This window comes from Myiozetetes cayanensis, unplaced genomic scaffold (genome assembly GCF_022539395.1).
Source record: "Myiozetetes cayanensis isolate MyiCay16 unplaced genomic scaffold, myiCay2020 scf16, whole genome shotgun sequence".
In the NCBI taxonomy this organism is placed as follows: Eukaryota; Metazoa; Chordata; class Aves; order Passeriformes; family Tyrannidae; genus Myiozetetes; species Myiozetetes cayanensis.
Genome location: NW_026087270.1, coordinates 8,721,502 through 8,744,982, shown reverse-complemented (window position 1 = coordinate 8,744,982; position 23,481 = coordinate 8,721,502).

The window sequence follows — 23,481 nt, the reverse complement described above, 5'->3', positions numbered from 1 at the left end:
CAGTGTCACATGGGTTACTGTATTTAGCTTCTGGAGTTAGCCTGGGAACCAACCTACACAGCACCATGTGCTGCTGCTGGTAAATGATCTTTTAATGGCAACAGCTATATGGGGTTGCTTCTGCTCAGCTACTGCATTGCAAAATGATGATAAATGGTAATGGGAAATTATTACAACTATGAGAAGTATCAGTAAATATTCCTACTGCTTGGTATTATAAATCTATAGAAGTCTTTAAGACTGGTGTCAAAACACATGATGCACACCACGCAGTTAATTTTACAGTTGATAACTTGAATTTTGGGAGCAAATTCAGCACTACTAGAGCAGGAATCTATTAATTCTTTAGCATGCCATAACTATATTTTAGTCAGCTATGAAGGAACTTTAAACATATGATACAGTAATACTTGACAGTAAAAAATAGTTTAGGATTGGTGCAGAGTGTGTTAATTTTTTTTTCAAGAAATTTATATCCCCTTATTCTGCCACTCCACCTCCCATGGCTGAAGCACACCCATATTTTCAGTAAGAGCTTTTGAAATCTTACAAACATTGAACAATTTAGGTTAGAATGGATCTCTAAAGAACAGTTAGTGGGAGATGAAGTAAGCACATGAGCTGCTTTAAACATTAAACTAAAAACACCAGCCAACAACCTTCTTGACCCTTCCCAGCTCATGAACCTCAGGAAGCCACAGTGATGACCTGGCCTAGTCAGTGATGCTTCCTGCTGCAGCAGTGCCAGGGAGGGAGAGCTCTGCCTTTGTGTGCTTGCCCAACCTTGCTCGCACCCTGTGCTCTTGGGGCACAGGTGGGATGCAGTGAGAACACTTTCCAGATGGCTGAAAATTGTTTCCCTTAATAGTGTTGTCACTAGGGCCTGAAATCTAAAGAGCCTCTGTACAGGATTTTTACCTGCCAAGAAAGGTCATTTATTAGAAATAAATCATGGAATTACTTTTTATTTTTCTTTTTAAGAAGGTGCCAAGTACTTTAATGACAAAATGTTTCCCTTTTTGTTTGTGGGGTTTTTTCCATTTTTTTCTTTTATTTTCAGTCAGCTAGTAAACCATGCAGACTCTTAGACTTTTTTAAAAATAATATGAAAAAAATAATCCAGCGTTTTCAAGCACCAATAACTCAAACAAGGTGTATTAATGGGTTACCTTTTTCTCCAAATACTGCTGAGAACGCCGTAGGCAGCCATCAACTTGAAATTATTTTTATTAAAGAAGGATGTGTGTGCCCACAGAACACAACTCAAGAAATGTCTCTAATGAGGCAATATGAAACCATTTAGTGACAACTGTGTTTGAAAAAGCAAAACAAAAATTAAACACTATTTGCAAGACACTTTATTGCATTCTCTTGCTTGCAGGTATCTGGACCTATCTCAGAGCAATATTAACACTGCCTGAGCCAACAACACTGCTCTCTCTCAATGCCTAGTATGACTCTATAGAGCTTAAATTCTCTCAACTAGCATTTACTGTCATTAGATCAGCTTTCAATTATCTGAAGTTATGACAACAGCATATTAAACGAGTTCCTTTCTCTTTTGAGCCTTGAAAGCAGCTCATGTTTTGATTGCTCTATTCTTTTAAGAGTGATCACCTCTCAATCCATTACTACAGGGCTCTGTAATCATTCCTTTAATCAGGATGATAAGCTGATAAAACACATATTTGGAAAACACTATTCTTAAAAATCAAATTTTCAACAGGTTTTCAAACTATAATCATTATTGAGAAAGGACAATGTTCATTTAGGCTGTGATATAACTAGCCAAAATTAGAAACAGTTATTGTAAGGCAGTTTTCCATTTACCCCATGAATCCAGATTACAGACCAACTGCCTGGTATTAGAGTAACTCATCTGCTTTAATGATCATTTCTCTCTCTGAACAGATTGGTCAGAGATATGGATGCATCAGCAAAATCAAACCAGAAGAGGGACCTCTAAGGGCAACTGAGCTAACCCAGTCCCCTGTGCCACCAAATGTCCTGATTTCACTCTGATTAGCTGATATGCGACTGTAAGCTTAGAAATTTGTTCAGAATTATATACAGTTGTTTTATTTCATTGATACCCCATTTTTCTGTTCACCCTTTTCATAAATTCAAGCTGTAAATGCAGTTATGCAAATATCAAGTAAGCCACCTGTTTACACCAACACCCAAAGGTCGGTAGGTAGTTCCACATATGTGATTTGATGAATTTGCTGCTGTTTTATCATTACTGAAATGCAATTAAAAAAATCTTTTTCAGGAAACTATGTTCTTGTATGTCACAAAATCAATGTTCAAATTAGTGTTTAGACCTGGAAGCTTCAAAACATTAAGTGCTTTTGGCTCCTCAGAATTTGGCTCATCAGAAAAAAACAGCACAGAGCCCTCCCAACAGTCACACTGAATGAATTCTTAAATCATCACAACTTGTGTTCTGGTTTTATCACCTTCTTCATGGCACATCCCAGCTTTCTGATTGTGATCAGCTCAGGTTCATCCTGGCCATTCAGAGTGGGCTATATTTTCAAAACATAAAGAAGACCAAAGAGGTCCAGCCATGCAGACCTAAATGGGTGCTCTTAACAACTGTTGAAGAAAGTTCAGAATATGCTTTCAATTTTAGAAGAATTTTAGAAGATTACTGAGTAAAAGGAATAGCCACAGAGTTGTAATTCTGTTCGATATTTCACAATATTTGGCAGTGATCTGTTTCTAAGTCTCCTGGTATGCAGGGCAAACAAAATTAAGTAAGTGCCACAAACTGGCTTTGCTTTTTATGAGCCTTACAGAAGAGGTAAAATTCCTATTGGTTTATACATATCACAACATGTTTTGTAGTCTGAAATATTGTTGCATATTTACCTCTATTTTATCCTTAAAAGAAGCTGCTGTCACTTCTAAACTTTAGATCAGAGTGCTTCTGGTAGACAATGAGTAGTTTTAACACCTGATCAAAACAGAAGAGGTAGATATACTGTGTACTCTAAAGGACTATATATTACTTTACAGTATGCATCTAACAATAGCAGTTCTTGAAATTGTAACAAATTTGAAATCGGAAAAAAGGTAGAACTTAGGGGAAAAAAAACCCCCACAATCAAAAATGTATGGCTTTGTGGAAACTTTTAACTTTAACAAAACTCACATTTTCCCACTCTGACAGTTTTGACTAAAATCTTTTTGCAGGGAACAATGCAGAAAAGCTGTCAGAACAAAAAATTGAGACCTAGGTTAGAAATCAGGTCCACTTCAATCAGTAACTTCTCTTCCTAGTTACAGACAGCATTATGTAAATCAGACAATACAAACTTTTCAGTATGCAAATGCCACAAAACCAATTACATTTCTTACTTGCACGGACTCAAAGTGTACTTTACATCAATTAACATTCAAATCATCTCGTAAAACTTTTTTTTCCCTGGAAAAAAATTGGATTCACTGTATGTATCCATCCCAAAACAATAAGAAAACACAGAAAACCTAACAAATACAACTTTGAGAATTTCAGTGTCCTGAAAGCAATCCAGATTAGCAATTATGCTTCATGGTTATGTATTCCAAGTATCATTGTGCTCCAGATCCTAAGGAGATACACAGTGGCAAATGGTCAGACTCAACCATCCCTCTGTACACAGTGCTGCATAAAATGTCAAAGTTTTTATAAACCCGTTCTGGTCATACTCAAAATCCTCTGAGGTAAAGACTTCTGTATGAAGGTGCTTTAGTCAAACTTCAATGCCCACTACGAGCTAGTAGTGAGGTTTGTGGTCTGTTAATGCTTCTATAATATTTTCTATTGTTCTCAAAAATCCTAGTCTATCAAAGAATAATTTATCCTGCCTGAAAGATGAAGCAGCGTTTGGAGTTTTTATAAGATTTCCCAAATCACACCTTCCCTTCCCCTCAGTCTAGTTCTTTTCCTGCTAACATGCCATCCATCATTTAATTAGCTATTGTATCTCTTAGACTTGATTGTAGTCATCCTACTATTGCCCACCCACAAAATCGCTGATGCTGCTTGAAATACATGGCAGTTGCCACTTAAAAACAACATTAGTTAGCTCTGTTCTCTTTCCTCTTCTCCTTTCAAATCTCTTCTGCACATGGGTTACAAACCCCTGGCATTCACAGCTCTTTGTTATAAAAAAGAGCAGCTCCAATTTCAACAACCACCCATATCAATTCAAAGGCAAATTAAAACATAATACACCATTGATGCATTTACTGAAGTCTAAACCAGAAGTGGTCAACTTTGACCCCTAGGAGAGACATTGGTGTTATTTTTAGTTCGGAAGCCCAAAATCTTAATAAAAAGCAGCTTTGACTATACACAGCATAATAGTTGTAGGCACTGCAATTAACAGTTCATAAGTAATTCCATTATAGGAACAACACTGAAAAGCTTCCATTTTCATGGCAATTATATTGGGTTTGCATAGCAAGGCTTTGGTAGTGGGGGTCTACAGAGGTGGCTTCTGTGAGAAGCTGCCAGAAACTTCCCCAATGTCCGATGGAGTCAATGCCAACTGGATCCAAGACAGACACACTGCTGGCCAAGGCCAAGCCCATCAGTCACACCGGTAGCACCTCTGAGATAGGAAAATTTAGGAAGTTGGGAAAAGAGGTGCACAATGGCAACAGCAGCTGGGAGAGAGAAGTAAGAATATGTGAGAGGAACTCTGCAGATACAGAGGAATAAGGAGGGGCAGGAAGCTCCTGGCGCTGGAGCAGAGATTCCCCTGCAGTCCACAGTGCAAATCATGGTGAGGCAGCTGTGTCCCTGCAGCCCACGGAGCTCCATGGGGGAGTAAAGTTAAGCCTGGGAAGAATGGAGAGGTGAGGGGAAGGTGTTTTAAGACTTAGCTTTTATTTCTCATCATTCTACTCTGATTTGATTGGTAATAAATTAAGCTAATTTCCCCAAGTCGAGTCTGTTTTGCCTGTGACAGTAACTGGTGAGTGATCTCTCCCTGTCCTTATCTTGACCCATGAACTTTTCATTATATATTCTCTACCCTGTCCAGTTGAGGAAGGGAAGTGATAGAGCAGCTTTGGTGGGCACCTGCTATCCAGCCAGGGTCAACCCAGAAATTTAAGCTGCCACCACCACAGCAATTCAAAAAGCATGCTGTGGAAGGCATCACAGATGCACCAGAGCAAAAGAGAACAGTAAATACTGGCAGGGAAAGCGGTCTCCATGAGAAATGCTGAGTACTGCGGTGTGAAATTATTTTGCTCAGCCTAGTCAGAATTGAAATCACAGACTCCCCAGCCCTCCAGCAAAGTGGGAAAAGGGTTAAGTTTACACAATTTGTACAGTGCAGGAAGATAGTGCTGAAGGGAAAAGAAGGATCTCATAAAATCCCCATACACAGAGCTTCATGAAATAGCTTCTCTACAGAGATTCACAGCAAATTCACAGCACCAGATAACATAAAATGGTCTAAATATTAGTTCAAGTGGGGATGTGAAAGCCATGACTCAGCCTAAACTTAGCCATAACTCAATTTCTCAGCCTTCTAAGATATCTTCAAACAGAAAACCCTTTCCAAGTTGTTTAGAAGAACACAGCATGTACTGAAAAAGGTCCTCAGATTGATGTTACAATTAACAGGAAAAGCTGAAAGCCATGCAGGCCATTAGCAAAAGCTGGAAAAGAAGAATGTGATTTAGCAAGAGCTACCAGAACTGTAATGGAAGATCTGCAAAAAGAGCAGTTGGCACATTACTGATTAACTATATGTTGAGCAAATTTCCCAAACTATTTATACAGTCCTCACGAGCATAAAACGTCCATTTCCTCTTTGCTACACGAATTCAGCAACACCTCTTCCACGTCATCATTCCTAAAATGTCAAGGGTAAACACAAAAGACCACGAGTGCAACATTAACTAGTGCATGGTGAAAGAGGGAGAACAGATGTGTCATGGCCCCATTCAGATGGGGTAAGACAGGCAGCCAGGGTTCACGGTGATACACACAGGACCCCAACAGCACCTACCCTTCACCCCTATGTGGAACACACCAACACAGTGCAAGCACTCCCTGACTCATGTCATAAACTACCTGCAAATACCTGAGCACTCATAACTGTAATAAACTTGCTTGCCCTTTCTCCAAGCCCACCCCAGCAGTTATTGTGCCAGCTCAGACCAGCACAGCCAGGAGATGGAGCTCCCAGGAACTGCATATCACGTAGCTTTCGCTGTGATGGGGAATCCACGCAAAGGTGTAAACCGAAATGTTTACCACACTGATGGCAAACCTACCCCTGGAGTCTCACCAAAAGAGGCAACCCTTAACCCTGCAATAACCACTCTGAGTCTTGAATGTACATCAGTGTAGACCAACTCCAGAGCAGAAATACAACGGAGATGCCCAACTAGAATTTCATACTCACAGAGTCTGTCAGTGCTTCCTTTCCAATCGTTGCCCTCATTAGCTGGTGAACTGCCACTACCCTCAACAACAAAACCACAGGAGTTTGTGATAATTAAGTTTTTCCAGAAAGTGTTTGAGTACATAAATGAAAACCAATTCCATATTATTTTTCTAAGCTTACAAAACTGTTGATGTTTATTTGAATCAGAAACACAAAAAAGTTAGAACACCACAAGCAAACATTGCATTAAAATTCAGCCCCCACAAAGGACATATAAAAAAAAAATCAACCTGTCTGCAAACCTTCCAAAAATACTTTTTTCATTCTTTAATAAGATATAGTCATTAGGTTGCACTGTAGAGCTGAGTATTCTAAAGAAGTGTCATGATTGTATTGCACCTACATGCATATATATAATTTATATAGTTAAGTCTTTGATCTCTTGCAAAGAGATTCAGACTTTTTTGTGAATCTTTTCCCTGCAGTTACAACTTCAGTTGTTTCTTTACATCACCACCAGATGGGGCTCACTTATAGCTGAAATCACTGAACATTACACAATTTTATATTACAGACACAATTTCTATCGTACACTTACATATTTCTACTGCATGAACATTCCTTTTCAGAGTATAATTGCACGCTTTTCATCTCATGAAAAAATCCATATTTTTAATTTACTATACAACTGGTTATGGATTTTTAAAACATTTTTTTAACAACAACATTAATCTCAGAACTATTATTACATTGTATGCCCAGTTTAGACCAAGTTGACAGTAGCAAGAAGAGGGGATATAATGCTTGAAAACTACAGTGCCAGCTTTCTAACTAGTTATCAGGTTCATGGGATCTGTGATAGGAACTACCTCATTACATCCCTTAGAGGTACAAAATGCTATAAAGCATGCTACGTTCAGTTCCAGTGTAAACAACAGCAGTAAAAATCAAATGCAATGCTTTTGAGCAGTACTTCAATCTATTAAGAAACCTCCAATATTGTTTTGATGTAGCAACATCCTTCCCTCCCCTTTTATTTTTTTTTAAGGTCAAAAAAGGAGGAGTGAAACCTCTTGCTGTACAGCCTGGAAATTCAGTCAGGGAAATGCCCTATTTTTATCACCTACTTTCTCTCTTTCTGAAGGCTTTCCTTGCTACATTATTTTCTCCCCTCTTCCCATTTATACATGAGCAGTAATTCCCCTAGAAAATAACTGAGCTTCCATTTTAGCTATTCAAATTTCTCAGGACAAATTTGTGAGTGCAGAAGGGTTTTAACCCATTCTCTCAGTCCAAGTAAGCAGCCCTGGGAACTCTCTGCTTGATGCCAATCAGAAATGTACTATGCCCAGGTTAAACAGTAGCAGGGACCCTCAAAGGCCTATTTGATAGGAAGTTGCCATAATGGCAGCAAATAAAGGAGATAAGAATTGTAAAATGGGAGAGAATAACTTCAAGTCCATGAGATGCCCAGCCACAGTGGTGAGAATATAAAACTAAAATGAAAACAAATGTAAATTCCTTTCATCATTGATAGTTTAGAAACATAGATGATAATATAAAAAATTCTGTGACTTCATATTTGAAGACTCCAGGGGGCTTAATCAGACCTGGCTTCTGCACATGATAATCCTAATTCTGTATTAAAAACTGTATCTCAAACACAGAGTGCCTCTGACTACATGGTTTGGCAGCATCCACCTGATTTACATGGTGCCTACTACCACAGCACTCCAATTGATATTTTTCAACAAACATAATCACAAGAATATCTTTTCAGACAGTGAAACTTCAGACAGCAATTGATTATCTCTCAAGAGTCAACAGATTTTAAATAAAACCTGTATGCAGAAAAGAGTCTTCCATACATCATCAATACAGTGACAAAAGTCAGCCCTGACCAGCAAATACTATGATGCCAAATGCTATGATTTCTCTAAATGGGTGCCTGAACTGAAAACCCCTCAGTGCTAAGACAGGACTCAACAGAAACATACAGACTTTTCAGATCATATCATTTGTTAAGGAGATGATTGATTATTTCAGTCTAATATTTCAAATAATTAGGTACCCCCAAAAAATTACTTGCCTTCTTCTGCAACATTTTCTTTTAGTGGATGCTGGATTTACCCCTGGCATTTTGAATTTCACATCACACTAATATACTTCTGAGAACAATCTCTGAAACTGTGAAGCTAGGGAAACAAAAACTGTGGAAAGCAGCTAAACAATTCATGGTGATGCCTCCTTATTTCTGCCTTTCACAAAATATTGCTAGTTGTTACACTTTTAGAGATCTTTATTTCCTCCTTGATGCTGAAGAGATTTTCCTGGCTGCTGAGGTAGAAGGGAGGTGAAGCAGTTTTCCTGGGCAGGCACAGACCCCCAGTGTCCCTGGCCCTGGCTGCAGGCCAGGAGAAGGCACAGGGGCAGAGTGGCCCAAAGTCACCAGGGAGAGGAAGCAGACGGCTCAGCAGGCACAGTCTGCCACAAATATCACCCAGTGCCACTCCTGGGTAAGTGCTGCAGCTGGGTAGAGGGAGTTAAAAGCAAAAATAAGGAGTAACAAAACAGAAAAGAAGGGAACTAAGGTCTGATAATCCAAAATATAAGAGAAGGAGGGGAGAAAAGGAATTAGCTCCTGCTTAGCCAGCTCTCCCAGCAGACTAAAGTAGTGGACAAAGCTACTTCACAGAGGTAAAGAACAAGAAGAATGAAGTGCTGGGATTTGCACGAACAAGTAACAGACATCATCACATGCAGTGTTGAAAGATGTTCAGAAGCTTCAGGTTGCGTGGTTTGCACTTGCTTTTTAGATGTTTATATGAACTTTCCAGGTTTTTCCACTACATGACCAATATCTGGTTTTGTAGGGTAATGGTTGTGGTAACACTGACTCACAAATATTCCATTTCTCCCAAGAAATCCAGGATGAGGAAAAGAAGGCTTTTAAAAGAGAAAGATTTTAAAAGAGAAACGTGGTCAAAAGTTCCCCCCTCGAGGGGCCAACTTCCATCACATTTGAACAGGCAGGTGGTTAAAGAGGTTTAACAGCAACTGTCCCTTTCACTAGCAACACCATTTTAATTAATACATTGTTATTATAAAGGATTTGGAGGGGAAAAAACCAAGGTTTTTCTATAGTACAGTAGCAGATGGAGAAAGCTGAACACAATTGGAATTTAACATTCAAAAGTGAACTAGCAGCAAAAGAGCTGCTATGGAGCAATTTGAGAAGTTGGATGAATTTACTCCACTGAACACCTTCAGTACATAGCCCACTTTATTTACTTCTGACTTCAACTACTGAATCCAGCAGCAGAACCATATTCTTTTCTTATATGGTCCAGAGTGGCACAATACAGACCTAGATGTACATCTCTGAAATGTAATCTTTGTTGTGCTACTGGAGTGTGTCTAAATGGTCATCTGACCCAACTGCTCCAATTTTCATAACACATAAACATGTTTTTCAGCTTTTATGCCGATACTATTGCTGCCTTAACCCTATGAATAAACCCAATCAGAACCATTGCATCCAAAGCAATCTGTCACAAATTTCTGTTTCACGTTTGCATGACCAAGACATTATTTCTGTCTCTAAAGGCTGCAGAGTCCTGGTAGACTAAGTGAGATCCAGACAGCTATTCTTAGCCCCATCTGTGACTTTCAGTGTAAGGCTTGTGACCCAAATGCATCCGAAAATGTGTTGTCTTCTGCTGTAACAGCCCTTTGGTAAGGTGAGCGCCAGAAAAAGGTTAGACCACTGCTCCAACAGTTTTAGATTGCATTTATAATTCTGCAATTAAGGCTAGTGGACAAAGATTTTTGAATTTCCTCATTCCTCTGGCTCCAAAGTGCAGGAGAAGAGTTTTGGCACATCAAATAAATTTTAGCAGACTGACCTTGAACATTCATTTATTTTTACAGTACACCAGCAGCTATAAAGAAACATATTTAAACATAAAGCCCTTCCCCGAAGAGCTTACATTTGAATGCTTGACAAGACCATGACGAGCAGTAGGAAGGCAGAGGGATGCACACTGAGAAAGGGAAGAGTCACAGTAATAGGATCACAAGACAACTTCACTTAGCAAGGGTACAGTTTGCAAGTCTATGAGCTTTCCAAGAACTAATTACTGCTCTTGTGGGTGAAAAAAATAAAAGTGAACACTTAACAGTTTTAAATGGAGCTGAATAAATGTGGAGGAAGAAATAATGTTTGATGCAAAGTGTGAAAAGGAAAGGTCTCAAGGCTCATATAATTTACAGAGGAGGCAAACAAGAATTGACAGGTCACAGAGATAGGCCAGGGCAGAAGTGTAAACAGTTCTGGAGAAACAAGAACAAGCTTCAGCATTTCTCATGGAGCAGAATCTGAATAGATCAGGGGGAAAAAAAAAAAAAAAAAAAAGGTAAAAAGTTAATTTCAAGACAACATAATAAAATATTAAAAAGGCAAGTACTGAAATGTGGCATTTGTACTGAACACACTTGATTGTCAATGCAAATGCCATAAAGTTTAACATTTTAGCTTGAACAGATGCTTAATTGTATGCACTTAATGAACCATCATAAACCAGGAAGATTCCTGATATGGTTGTAAGCAATGTATTACACAGTGTAATGGTAGGGACAAATAAAGGAATCTCAACCTGATTGCTGTGGATGAGCTATGGCAGACACAAATAACCAGAAAGATGGTCAGGTCCTGATTTTTTAAAAAATCGTTTTGTCTGAATATGACAGCAAAGGTCCTAGATTTCAAGAGGCAGCACTGGCTTCACTGAGGCAAGAAATGGACATTGTGTTACTTCTAATACAGTCTAAGGATAGTTATGGCACAACAGAGTGATACAGAAAAGCAGTAACCCTAGAAAGAATTCCCGAACCATGAAGAAGCTGCCTTTATTTCTGTCCCCTTCCTGATGTGACTCATATTAAAGTTAAGGCTAATTACACTTTTAAAGAGAATAGTGGAATATTTTCAGGAAAATACCCCTTATCACAGGTTACATCTAGTTCTTTTCATTTACAGAAGAAATTGAAGGCACAAAACCCTTTCATTACTGTAAAATATCCTTACCATCCTCTGACAATTTCACATGCAAATGCAATGACAAAAAGTATTCTTTAGTTTTACCCATTTTACATACTTTCGCCTATTAACTTTTGGAACAGTTTGTTAAACTGAGATCATATCTAAAGAAAAATTTTAGTGACTCAGAAGCTTATGTCATTGTGGCCTGCAGCACTAAGAGAAAGCAAGTGTACTAACAGGCACAGTCCTAATCTACAACTGACCCTTCAATGGGAAGCCATCCAGAAGCTAAAACACAGGGAAGGAAGATGTTTTAAATGTGTGGAAGGAAAACCAAGAAAACCAAGAAAACTTGCAAACAAAAAAACAATGGAAAAAACAAGATCAGATGCTACCAGAGTATGAAAGAAATGGGCACTTGAATGTCTCCTGGGACTTGAGCCACTGTGCATCCCAATTCACTGCAATAATTTGTGAACAAGTTGTTAATAATGTTTCAAGAGCAATGGACGAGTGGGGATGTGAGGGCCCTGGCTCTTGTTTTTCCAAAGTTGTTTGCATCTGTGAAGTCAAAACCTGTTCTAGCAGTTTCTGCCATGGCACAGACAGAAGGGCACACCTGCCTGCTCTGCCCCTCCCTCACAGTCCATCTATCCCAGCACAGCCTGTTCTCTCCACTCTCCTTCACAGCCACAAGCCTACACATACAACTCTGCTCAGGCACTTTGCCAGGGAGATGTCTCAGCAGCCAGCCAGGAGACGAAAGAGTGCAGAAAAGGGTGACACCAAATTATAGCACTCCCAAAAGCTCCACCAGCCTCAAAAGTATGCAGGGAGCAGGTGGGCTCTGCTCAGCACTCCTTTTCTTTCCTCTGCTAAAGGACAGGCCATGCCAGTACTCCCCTTCCAGTTCTGAGGAAGGGGGATGCACTAGGAGTTGGGATGAGATATTACAGAGTAAGCTGTAATACCAAGAGAGTCAGTTCACCATAGGTTTCCAGGACCAACAGCTATTATTTTTGGTATCACCTAGATAATGTGATTTCAATATATTGCATATTGCTGCATGAGGACATTACACAGCACCTCTGGGCTCGATCAGCAAGACCTTGATTTTTGCAGCCTCTGTTACAGAAAGTATTAGATTTGTATCATGAACACAAGCACCTTATGAATAACTACATTAATTATCTGAAGAGAAGTTAATCGAAAGGTTGCACACTACACTCTCACTGACATTGTTTAATCTTTATGTGCATTATGCATACTAAACAAATCCGCAGCTCCCGCACCAAACAGACAGAATTCCAGGACTCTAAAGACAAGACTGCTGAAGTAGGATAATTTCTCATACTTGAGGTTCAGCATCTGGCATTTTCTGAAATCTTCTATTCTTTTTTCTTTTTTTTTTTTTAAAGGATCCAGCTATGGAAACACACTTTGTCAAAGGACTATTGATCTGTGTGTATGCCCCTCCTCCCACTTAAATGAGTGTGAGAGGGAACTGGGGTGCCTGTTAAACCAAAACCACTTAAATGCATTTAAAGGTACCTTGTGACACACGCTTTAAGGAAGGGCTGCTCTGCATGTTTCCCGGCTCGCGGCTCCTTGATGCTCACTGCCATGCTGCAGGAGGCATCCAATCAGAGCGGCTGCCACTGAGGGCCAGGGAGGCGGCCGGCGAGTTTGATTTTCTATTCCAGCGACAGTGCAGGGGATGTGAGGCACTGAGTGTGTATGGCACGAATAATGACTTGTACTAATTCACAGAAACTCACTTTTTTTTTTGCCGTCACACACTGCTCCTTTTTTCTATAGACCAAGACTTTGAAAGTTCATTTTTTATGTGTCATTTACTTCCCCAGGGTGTAGAGCCTGCTAAAAATACCACCACTTCTTCTCCTCTGATAACAGATTATTTATGCAAAGGCAGAATAATTATTCTTGACATACTGGAAGGCTCCCCCCTCCCCTCCCCCTCCTGCCCCCAACTAAGGTAGTCTCATAAAACACAGAGAAGGTCAATATTGTCAGCTAAAGCTCAACATTGAACACGAGTCTTTCGAACTCAGGATGCTGGAAGGCTTGTTAAAGGAAGGAAATTATTTTGCAGTTGTACAGGGCATTTGCTTTGAAAGCATGAAGGGAACGCAACTGGGACAATGAGGTTTCTGTAACCAGTTACCCCATTCAACCCTGAAGAAAATGAAGACAGATTTGTATGGTGTAGAAATATAGTAGCAATTAAAATAGGCAGAAATATATGTGGGGGAAATCCTGACAACTGGCATCAAGAGGTTAACTCTTCTTTTCTTTTTAATCAGTAACTAGTTCTGTCATCTTTTGGTTCAGTGCAAAATCTCCCCAGAGAAGCGCCTCCATTCTTTGAATGTCCATAAGGCAATTAGGTTTTACATTTTTAAAACTGAAGGGTTTTACAGGATGAACCAATTTATATGTTTCCATAATAAGAAAAGACTCAGGGCTACTGAAGTATCTATTTCAAAATGGCTTAGGTGGTGCATTATTGAATCCTACAAAGCCAAGGGGCTTCCAGGTCCCAGAGTCTTTAACAGTCATTTTGAGGGAACTACCTGGGCAGAATACAGAACAGCTTCATTTTTGGAAACCTGTAAAGCAGCCATTTGCTATTTGGAGTTCCTTTGACACGGGCAGTACAGAGCCCTGTAAAGAGAGGTCCTGGCTTGAACACAGACACCCAGAGAGAGATGGGTGCTCCTACAGCACTGGATGGACAAGTTTCTTTGCTCCTGAGCCTTTTTATTGTCTTAATAAATGCTGGTCAACTCTCAGTCATAAAAAATGATTGGGTGGATATAGCTATGAGCAAAAATGGGTGATAGCTTTCAAACTGGAATAGTGTAACAGCTCTATCTACCAATTAAAGCCATTCAGTGAACAAATCTGATGATTAACTGGATATGTAATTAAGCCTTTATTATTAGTCTAATTGGATGGTTAGGGGAATTATTAAAGCTGTTAAGATTCTGTGTAGCAAGCTGACTGTGCAGTACAGGCAATATGAAATTCAGCTCATTACAAGCAAGGCCAAATGAACATATTTTAGTGGAAATTTGAGACAGCTGCATCCAAGTCTTTCAAAACAAACCCAAACAAACCTTAAAGTCATGAGTTCAGCTCAGCAGAGAGAGCTATAATGCCCCACTTGAACATGCATGGCAACAAGCCAAGCACAGACCCATTTCCAGGAGGTTGAGGAAAGATAAGAGCTTCTTCTGTGATGCTGGCTAAAACACCCACCCTTTCCCCCCATCCTCACCCCCATCATTTCTGACACCAGGATAAGGAGGAATTTTTTCAACAGAGGCATCTGACCAGTTGGGCACTGAAATACAGCTCCTGAAGTGTTATGAAAAACAGAAGACTGGTTGATTCCTGAAAGAACTTGGTGTTCCAAAATCTGGTCTTGGGAACTTAGGAGAATAAGAGGGAAGGTATGTGCAGACCACTGTGTAGGCCTAGGAAAACTCTGAGATTTCTGTGACCATTTAGCCCATGTTCTACCTGTCCCAGGTCAAAGTCTGGACTCAGCAATAGTAACATGCTAAGCTGAGAGCCAGGCCTATCATGCCCCTTACTAACAGCAAAAGTCACTCATACTCACCTCTCCTTACCAAAAATTAATAATAAAGAAACCAATAAGGACATTCCCAGGCTTCCCTGGTGACTGAGAATGTAACCTAAGTAACATTTAGGTAAGTGGAATTATGGTTCTTGAAGAGTTATCTCCATTGGCAGACACAGATTGTGCCAAGTGAAGCCCCTCAGTCCTTCATATCAGCAGCCCAAACACATAATAAAATTCTAAGAGAGATATAGACAACTCTCATGCCTGCAATTAATACCAGTGGAAAACCCCACCACCACATTCCAGATGCCATCAAACTGCTTTAAAAATGCCAAAAGCAAGATGACACACGATCACAAAGCTCTTGCACACAGACAGAACGTATCTAACTCCCTGTGGAAACCAGCAATAGATCTGATCTGCTTTAACGCTCCGGATAAGATAAACCTTGTAAACGACTGCAAAAGTGATACAAAGTAGTACAGAACTCACAGTGTGTGTTTGGGGTCTGATTTAAGTTCTTCTCTTCCCCTGTATGAGCTACACATTATTACTGCTATGAAAAAATTTCATTCAGATGCAATTTCCCCAACTCAAGACCATGTAACAAACAATACTTTTCCCTGGGAGAAAGCCTGGTATGGACCAGGTGTCAACACCTCCAATTAAATAAACATAATGAACCAAAAGAAAACAACATATTCAAAAATATTATTAATTCAAAAACTTGTTTTCTAGAATAATATGAAGAAATGGTAATTAAAATATATGGTAACCACAATTAAATTAGTATACATTAAAGAAAAGGGTGCACACTAATATTAATAATCAAAATCTAAAGAGACTCCATTTTTTCTGTACATGTGAGATTAGGGATTTATTTCTGTTGTCCATTAAATTACAACACTTTCTACTTTCATGTGTCAAAATGTTTTCTTATTGTGTAGAGTATCATGCCACAATGTTTACTTAATAAACAAATGAGTTAGGAAAAAATAATTTCACAATTTGAAATAATTTACTTCATAAATTAAAAAAAAAAAAACCCTAAGAACGAAAGTTTACAAATAATCCAAATATGTTCTCAAAAACTCAGTTGGAATGCAATTTGAGTTTTTATATTCAAATTGACACATATAGTTAAATCTTACAGTTTAAAATACTGTGATGTGAGAAAACATGGAAGGAAGGAGTTAATCACAGAAAGGCACTCAGTCACAAAAAATACATTAGAAGAGCACGTATTAGGAAGGCCCTTGGAGCAGCTGCAGTTAGGAGAACAAAGTTCAAGAGAATATGTTTGCAGGACAATATGGATAGAGCATTGTTTAAACAGAAAGAAACCCTAAAGCATCTCATACAGGCGACTCAATAAAATGACATATTAAGCTCTTCAAAGGAATGTTCCTGCTTGTCCTTGATAAAATCTGGGGCACACACACACACAAAGAGGTGGAAAAACCATACTGCACAAAACCTTAAACATGGGAGAGCTGATCTGGGCCAGATCTCCAGATGTACCTTGTGTTACCAATTTTCTCAGAAAACATTGGAAAAAATATCTCTTCCAAGTTACTGCAATGTTTCAGTTTTATTTATTTTTCCGGTAGTTAAACATTTCATTTTTATAAAATCCTTTGAAGTTTATATAAAATAAGCAATAGACTTGTGCGAAAACCACTGCCACAGAGTTAATTATAAGCAGGCACAGAGCTTTTCCACAAACAAAATTGTTTTCAGTTCTTTTAGACTCTGACAGGAAAATCACAGGCTGATGAAAACCAGTTGGTAGCTTATAACCCCCTTAGTCCAAAAAATGGGTGTGCAAATCTGTACTGGTGAGTCTCCAGAGACCACAGTGACTCTGCCTACAGTGAACTGCCAAAATTGAAGCTTAAGCAGCTCAAAGAAAAACATCGTTTTGTAGAATGAAAAAAACCAGAGGAAAAACAAATAAACCAACCAACCCCACAAATTTTTACATTTTGGTGACAATTCATCATCTCTGGGGTGAGGTGAGTGTTTCTGAGGTCAGCCTTCAACGACATTAAAGCAAACTGGAAGACTTCTATGTATTTTCATAAGAGGCCACATAAACCCCAAGAGAAAAAACAATATCCAAGGCCACTGGAAAAAGAAAATACCACTGGTATAAAGATGACATTGCAACTTACTGAATAAATTGCAACATCCTTCAAGAGAGAGGTGAATCAAATCTGCTATTTCGCTACTTTCTTCTCCTATAAGAAGGATGAAGAGCTGTCATTCATCCAAGTATGATGTTTTATTTTAAAGGAAAATAGGAAAAAAATCCTACCAACAATATTTCAGAACAAGAAACTTTTTCAGTGTCAGCCAGTTTTTCTCCAAGAATTTTGCACTGAGCTGCTGTAAGCAGCACCTACACACCATGGACAAGGTTGGGCGTGTTTCTCCTGCCCGTCTATTCAATAGTTTATAAGGGACTGAGAATCCTTAATAAACAGCAACTTCATTAGTACTCTCATTATCATTTAGAAAACAAGTAAATTCCATAGTGCATATTTGAGTTTGAACCTGATTTGTAATATTATACAAAAGCTTTCTGAAGTGGAAAGTAATTGCATAAAAAATAATATTATATCCTCAATGAGTTAATAAAATTTTATTCTCAGTAGAGTCTCTAAAAATACTCTCAGTGATGTAAATATCCACGGCAAACAAAGCACACAGAACAAAAATTTCTTAGGCTGTGCAAAATATTAGGCAGGGTACAGGGCCAGCTGGAGAATGCCATTCATTAAAAAATGTATGTGAAAATTCCCTGTCCCAAAGGCTTCTCATAGCACTTCTAATTTTATTAAAGTTGAAAGAGATTTCATTCATTTCAAGTTTTGGAAGAAAGCTGTAGATGGAAACAGTGCCTTAAGAGAAAAAGAAAGAAAATATTTTAAAAACCTATTTTCATCCATTCATACTAATCCTAATTTATCTTTTTTCCACATAGGAGCCTTGAAAAAGCCCAAGAACAAAGAATTGACATCCTTCCACTGTATGCTGTTCTGCATTGCTTCCTACATGTAGGTATGGTCTTTAGTGAACTCCAAACAAGTTCCTTTACTTATTCTTGAGAAAGCCTGATTTCAAGGTTTTGATGCAATTCTTTGAGAACTGCACTAAATGTCTCTGTCAAGTTGCTGCCAACTTGCCTGTATTTCTGTCCCATTACACTGTAAGGAAAGCACCAGTCACTATCAGACATACAGGGCCCAAAAGCATTTCAAGTACACAAAACCCCATGATTTCATCAATGCACACACAGTCAGTTTCCTATTTTTTACAAAGTCTGATCAGCATTGTGTGATACACACAAAAATATTAATATTTGAATTTCAAAATGACAAAACAGTACCTGTCTGAATGAATGGAACACAATAGTCAAAAAAGTACCCTGAGGCACTGAAGGTCTGAGACATTGATGAGAACTGCTTGTAAGCTCATACCCTTTATAGAGCCCAGTCTCTGTGCAGGATGGATATCAGAGTTCCCAGCTTCTTATTCTTACCCAAAGGCATGAGAAAGTGACCAGTAAGAAAATAAAAGCAAGCCTAAAAAGGGAATGCACGGTTCTTAAAATAATATCTTGAAAATTGAAGACTAAATTGATTTTTTTATGTAGCAAAATTACAAAATAAGTGGGAAATATTCATATCTTTTAGCTGATCCTCAATTATATTTACAGTACTAGCTCCCCCTTCACCCCTAAAAATAGTAGCGATCACAGTAGTAGAAGATGAAAATACAACTATCACAATAGAATTATGCTGCTGAGACTCTATCAGAACCATAGAACATCCTACACAAAAAGGAGAAACTTCTCAAAAAACATGAATGGATGATGATGATCACTGTGCTATAAAAATCCTGAAAAACTATACATCAAGAGTAAATGCATCTTCAAATAACATTCAACTTGGGTAACTGTTAGCCATGGTTTAGAAGCAAGGTGACTGAGAGTTGCTATAGAGAGCAACACCATCTATAATTTTAGGTGGCTAGTGTAAAACCTGTCAGCACCCAAGAAACGACTGCTGGTATACACCAACAAAGGGAAGCTACTCAGAAAAGTGCCAGTGGTCAGTATTTCTAAGAGTCTCTCATAAAACCATGAAAGTAGATGTGAAATTAGTAGAAATCCATAAACAGCTTCTTAATCACTAGATTTGTATCATTAACTAAAGTTATATCAGCTTTACAACTCAAGAGCATCTGATGCCCATTTCTGCTGGAAGGCATCAGTGGAAGCTCTGAAGTTAGTATTTTATTAATTAGGACCAAACCAAAATAACCCTCTGGTACAGAGTTCAAAAATTTTGGCCAAACCCTTTTAGCTGTTACTTGTCATCTCCCAGTTCAAACATTCAGCCAACATGCCAGAAATTGAAAAACAGTCTATAAAAAGGGACCCCTTGTGTACTGAAAAGTTTCTGTCCTGCAATGTAGTGTGAATATGTAGAAGAAACTGATGGAATAAATAGCTACAATTATGCCATCATGTGAATGTGTTTCTGCTGTGGTGGAATGGATTTGTAAATCCATGTGTTTATTGTCGTTGTTACTGACACGTGAACAAGAGCTCTCAGGATAAACACTTGTACAGAAGTGTAGTCTTCAAGCCTTTCACTGTGAAAGAAAGACCTTGCAAGGTCAACTGTAGAGCAAGGGCAAAGCCAGCAGCTCCACACAGGGGCATCAACTGCAGCATGTGTGGTTCACATGCAGGACTCTAAGGAAACTCTGAAAACAGCAGGTCAAAGGAGAAAAAGGAAGAAGCATTACAGCATCAGCTAGGTCATGGTCTTAGCAGCTGAGCAGCAAGAGAAACGTGAGGGCTGCTGCAAATGAGAGGAAAAAAACCCACAACAAAACACAAAAAAACCCAAGCTTTCTGCCAGCTCTTGAATACCGTTTCAAACCTATCAATGCCTTGTGACTGATTTTTAAAGAAGGAGCTAAATGTGCTTAGCAACTACAAGCACCAAACACAGCACTGAAAGGTCAAGAAACATAGTATAAAAATAATAATCTAAATGTAAAGGGCAAATTCTCACTTGTGGTTTTTCTGTTCAACAGACCCATCCCTTAATCAAAACAAGTTCAAATAAATGTACAGGTTAGCCTTGATTATCCAGTCTCAAGTTATTTGAAATTCCAGGATAACCTAAGATATATGGCCTTACTTATTTGCTGAAACTCTTTTTCCTACAAAATTTAATTTTCCTTAAAGATTTTAAGAAATCTGGTACGTCACATAGTAAGACAAAACAGAAGTTGGGGATATCCTGTAGTGTTTAGTAGTGATAGTACTTAATGTTTCTATAAAATGATTTCCAGATCTATGTTAATGTGCTTAGAGAAAGGCAGTGATGGGCCTAACCATTGTCCTGTGAGAAGAGAAAGGTAGACAGGGTCAAACACAAACACACACAGAACTCAAGTGTCCTAAGTTAAAGCATGGTGTCACATAGATAAGGTCTAAGCCATGCAAAAAAGGATAAAGTCTTAATATCAGCACGGATCAAACTGATTCCAAGCACAAACCAAGAGCAGCGTGCTGTGCAATGGGAGGCAGAGTGATGCCCATGGAGCACAGTGCTGTGCTAGCACACCTGGATTGACTGGAGTTACTAATCTATATGGCACAGTGCACACTCAGTATGCTGAGAGCTCTCCCCAGTCACACTGCAAACCACACCAACAGTCCCACCTCTAACAGAGCCATTGTCCTCATTCCACACACAGCAACAGCTGCTACTAGTCACAGACAACACCCAACACATGAAAACACATGAAAAGCACCCATAAGAGCCATCCTCTCCATTTTGAAAACCTAAGCTAAATAGTTTAATTTTTAATAAAATACAAAGTATTCCACCATTCTCAATGACTTCTACATTCACTGACTAGTTCAGCATCACTTACAGCAGATACTTCAATCCACAGGGAGCTTTAGGCCTTGTAAATTTATTTTTTTTTTTTTTTAGGTCTTGAGCATCTTCCTCCCTAGCCTTTGAGGTTAAACAGCTTAAATGCAGCTGTTAATCATCTCCCTTGATGAAGTTAATGAGTTTATCATGTCCTCATCTGAATCCTACCTACTGGGAAGGAATCCAAAGAAGCACCTAATTTAAGGCTGCTGATGTAAAACTACCAGATTCCAGCCCCATGTTAAAGTTTGCATTGTTCCAGCCTATGTACTCAGTCTTTGTCTTTTCATGTTGTTCTCACTTTATTTTTGCCACAAAATTATCTGTGCAGGTATGAACTACCTGGGTAAACCTGCAAGGCTCCTTTCATACCCAGAATTTGTACTTCTCCTAAATACCAACTTTTATCCTTCCCAGGGAGAATCTGATCCATTTATATAACTTATCCTTATTGGTTATTCCAAAAATACCCATCTTCTGTTTAGATGTTTAGCTGTGAGCTCAGAAAACAGATAGTCCTTTCATAAGAGTGAAAATATTCCAGAAATACTAAATAAATAGGTACCATTTTTTTTAATATAAAGGCAGTATAAAGAAATTTAAATTCACATGAAAACACATCATTAATTTGATTGTAATGTGGCTAAATAAAAATTAAAATTGCTTGCTTTATGAAACAGGTGTAAAATATCTGCATTAATTACATATCACAGCATCTTGATCCTCAATCATAACTTGATAGCCATATTAAAAGAGGGGTTTTATCATACCTGTAAAAAAGAAACAGTTTTGAATCTGTAATCTATAAACATACACACACACAAAGCTCTCTATTATATGACCCAAATTATTGCTGTTTGTGTGGGAGGGACTGTTAGGATGTTTTTGTGGGCAAGATTTGGTTGCTTACATAAACTTCACATAGTACAGTCGTGGCCCTTATGTTTGTTAACACATTTTGTTTAGTGCCAGGAATGTGAACATATTTGTAACTAACACATTTCGAAGCCCATTTTTGTTAATTTACACTTCTTTTACGTGAGGTCAGAATTCCTCAAACATGTAACATTCATACAACTAAATAGATTCATATATGGTACTTTGAAGACCTGATTTAGTGCCAGAGCTCACACACACAGACAAAATGAAGATAAGGTAGATTCTTTTGTCAAAGATATATTTGAGATTAATGGCAAGCTGGCAGACTGAATGGGTTCCACTGCACTGAGGCAATTACTGTAGTAGGTAAAGCAAGTGATAAAGATTTATTTAGTACAAGGCTGATATTCATTAATCTCTTTAAACCCCATGTTAAGGTTGTTTAAAGTACTGTAGTTCTTCTCTGGAAAGGTCTGTTGAATCTATGACAGAAAAGGCAGACCTGCATAAATGCAGTGCAGGTCTCCATGGACTATGACATTTCTATACCTCCACAGGGAGGCAAGTATTTTAGATTAGTTTGGTTAGCACTGCAGATGCAGCATGCTGATTTACTAAACTCTGATGCAAGTTCCAAAAATAATTAGCTTATCAAAGATCCACTTCCCTTCCTCTGTTTTATTAGTGTGCTAAATATGGCATTGTTGCAAGGAAATAATTCATTTCACTGGTATTCAGACACTAAGCACAGACTTGTCAAAACTGAATCTTTTTTAAAAAGAGATAATTTTCAGTGCTCACTTCTTTTGAAAGATATTCATGTTACATGACTAACGAAACAAATGTCATTCAGCTGCATAACTCCTTCCACGCTATTAGGAAAAATAAGGAATTAGTAAGCATTTCTGAAAGTCTAGTTATTTTATTGATCCAACATCATCAGAGCAAGCAACACAGCAGACAATTAAACAGACACATGGCAGACAAGCTTTTTGTGAATTGACTTTGAGGTGCCACACAAGAAACTTGTTGAATGGAGAGGAGGCTAAAATTTCATACTTCTATGGTAGATTTTTTGTTACACTTATACATTTAGGAGGGCTTTTTTTCCAAGGAAAAAAAATATCATTTCGATTTGGCACACAGAAAATACTCTCTTTGAAATAGGTTAGTTCCTTCAGTGTGTAAGCAAGAGTTGTTTCTCAACACATCAGTAAGAAAGAATATAATTTCAAAAACCACGGTCAAGGTTCCCAGTTACTACTGGCATGCATATAAATAATCAGCAAGACACCCACTGCCCCTCCTAATTTTTTATCTTCAGAAAGCATATTAAAATGATTTATTTCTAGCCTGCTACTCATAGTGAATGCAAGTCAACCTCTCCTTACCTTGCCAGTGACAGGGATATCAACAGAACCCCAGGTACCAACTCCCCAGTGAACTGTGCCTGGGGCAAAATCAGCTGCAATAATTCCAGCAACTGGAAATAAAAAGGAATGTTAACAGTAGAAGCTAATTCAGCACACATTGAAGTTACATCAACGGCTTACATTATGTAGCAGATAAAAATAAAAATCACCAATTCTA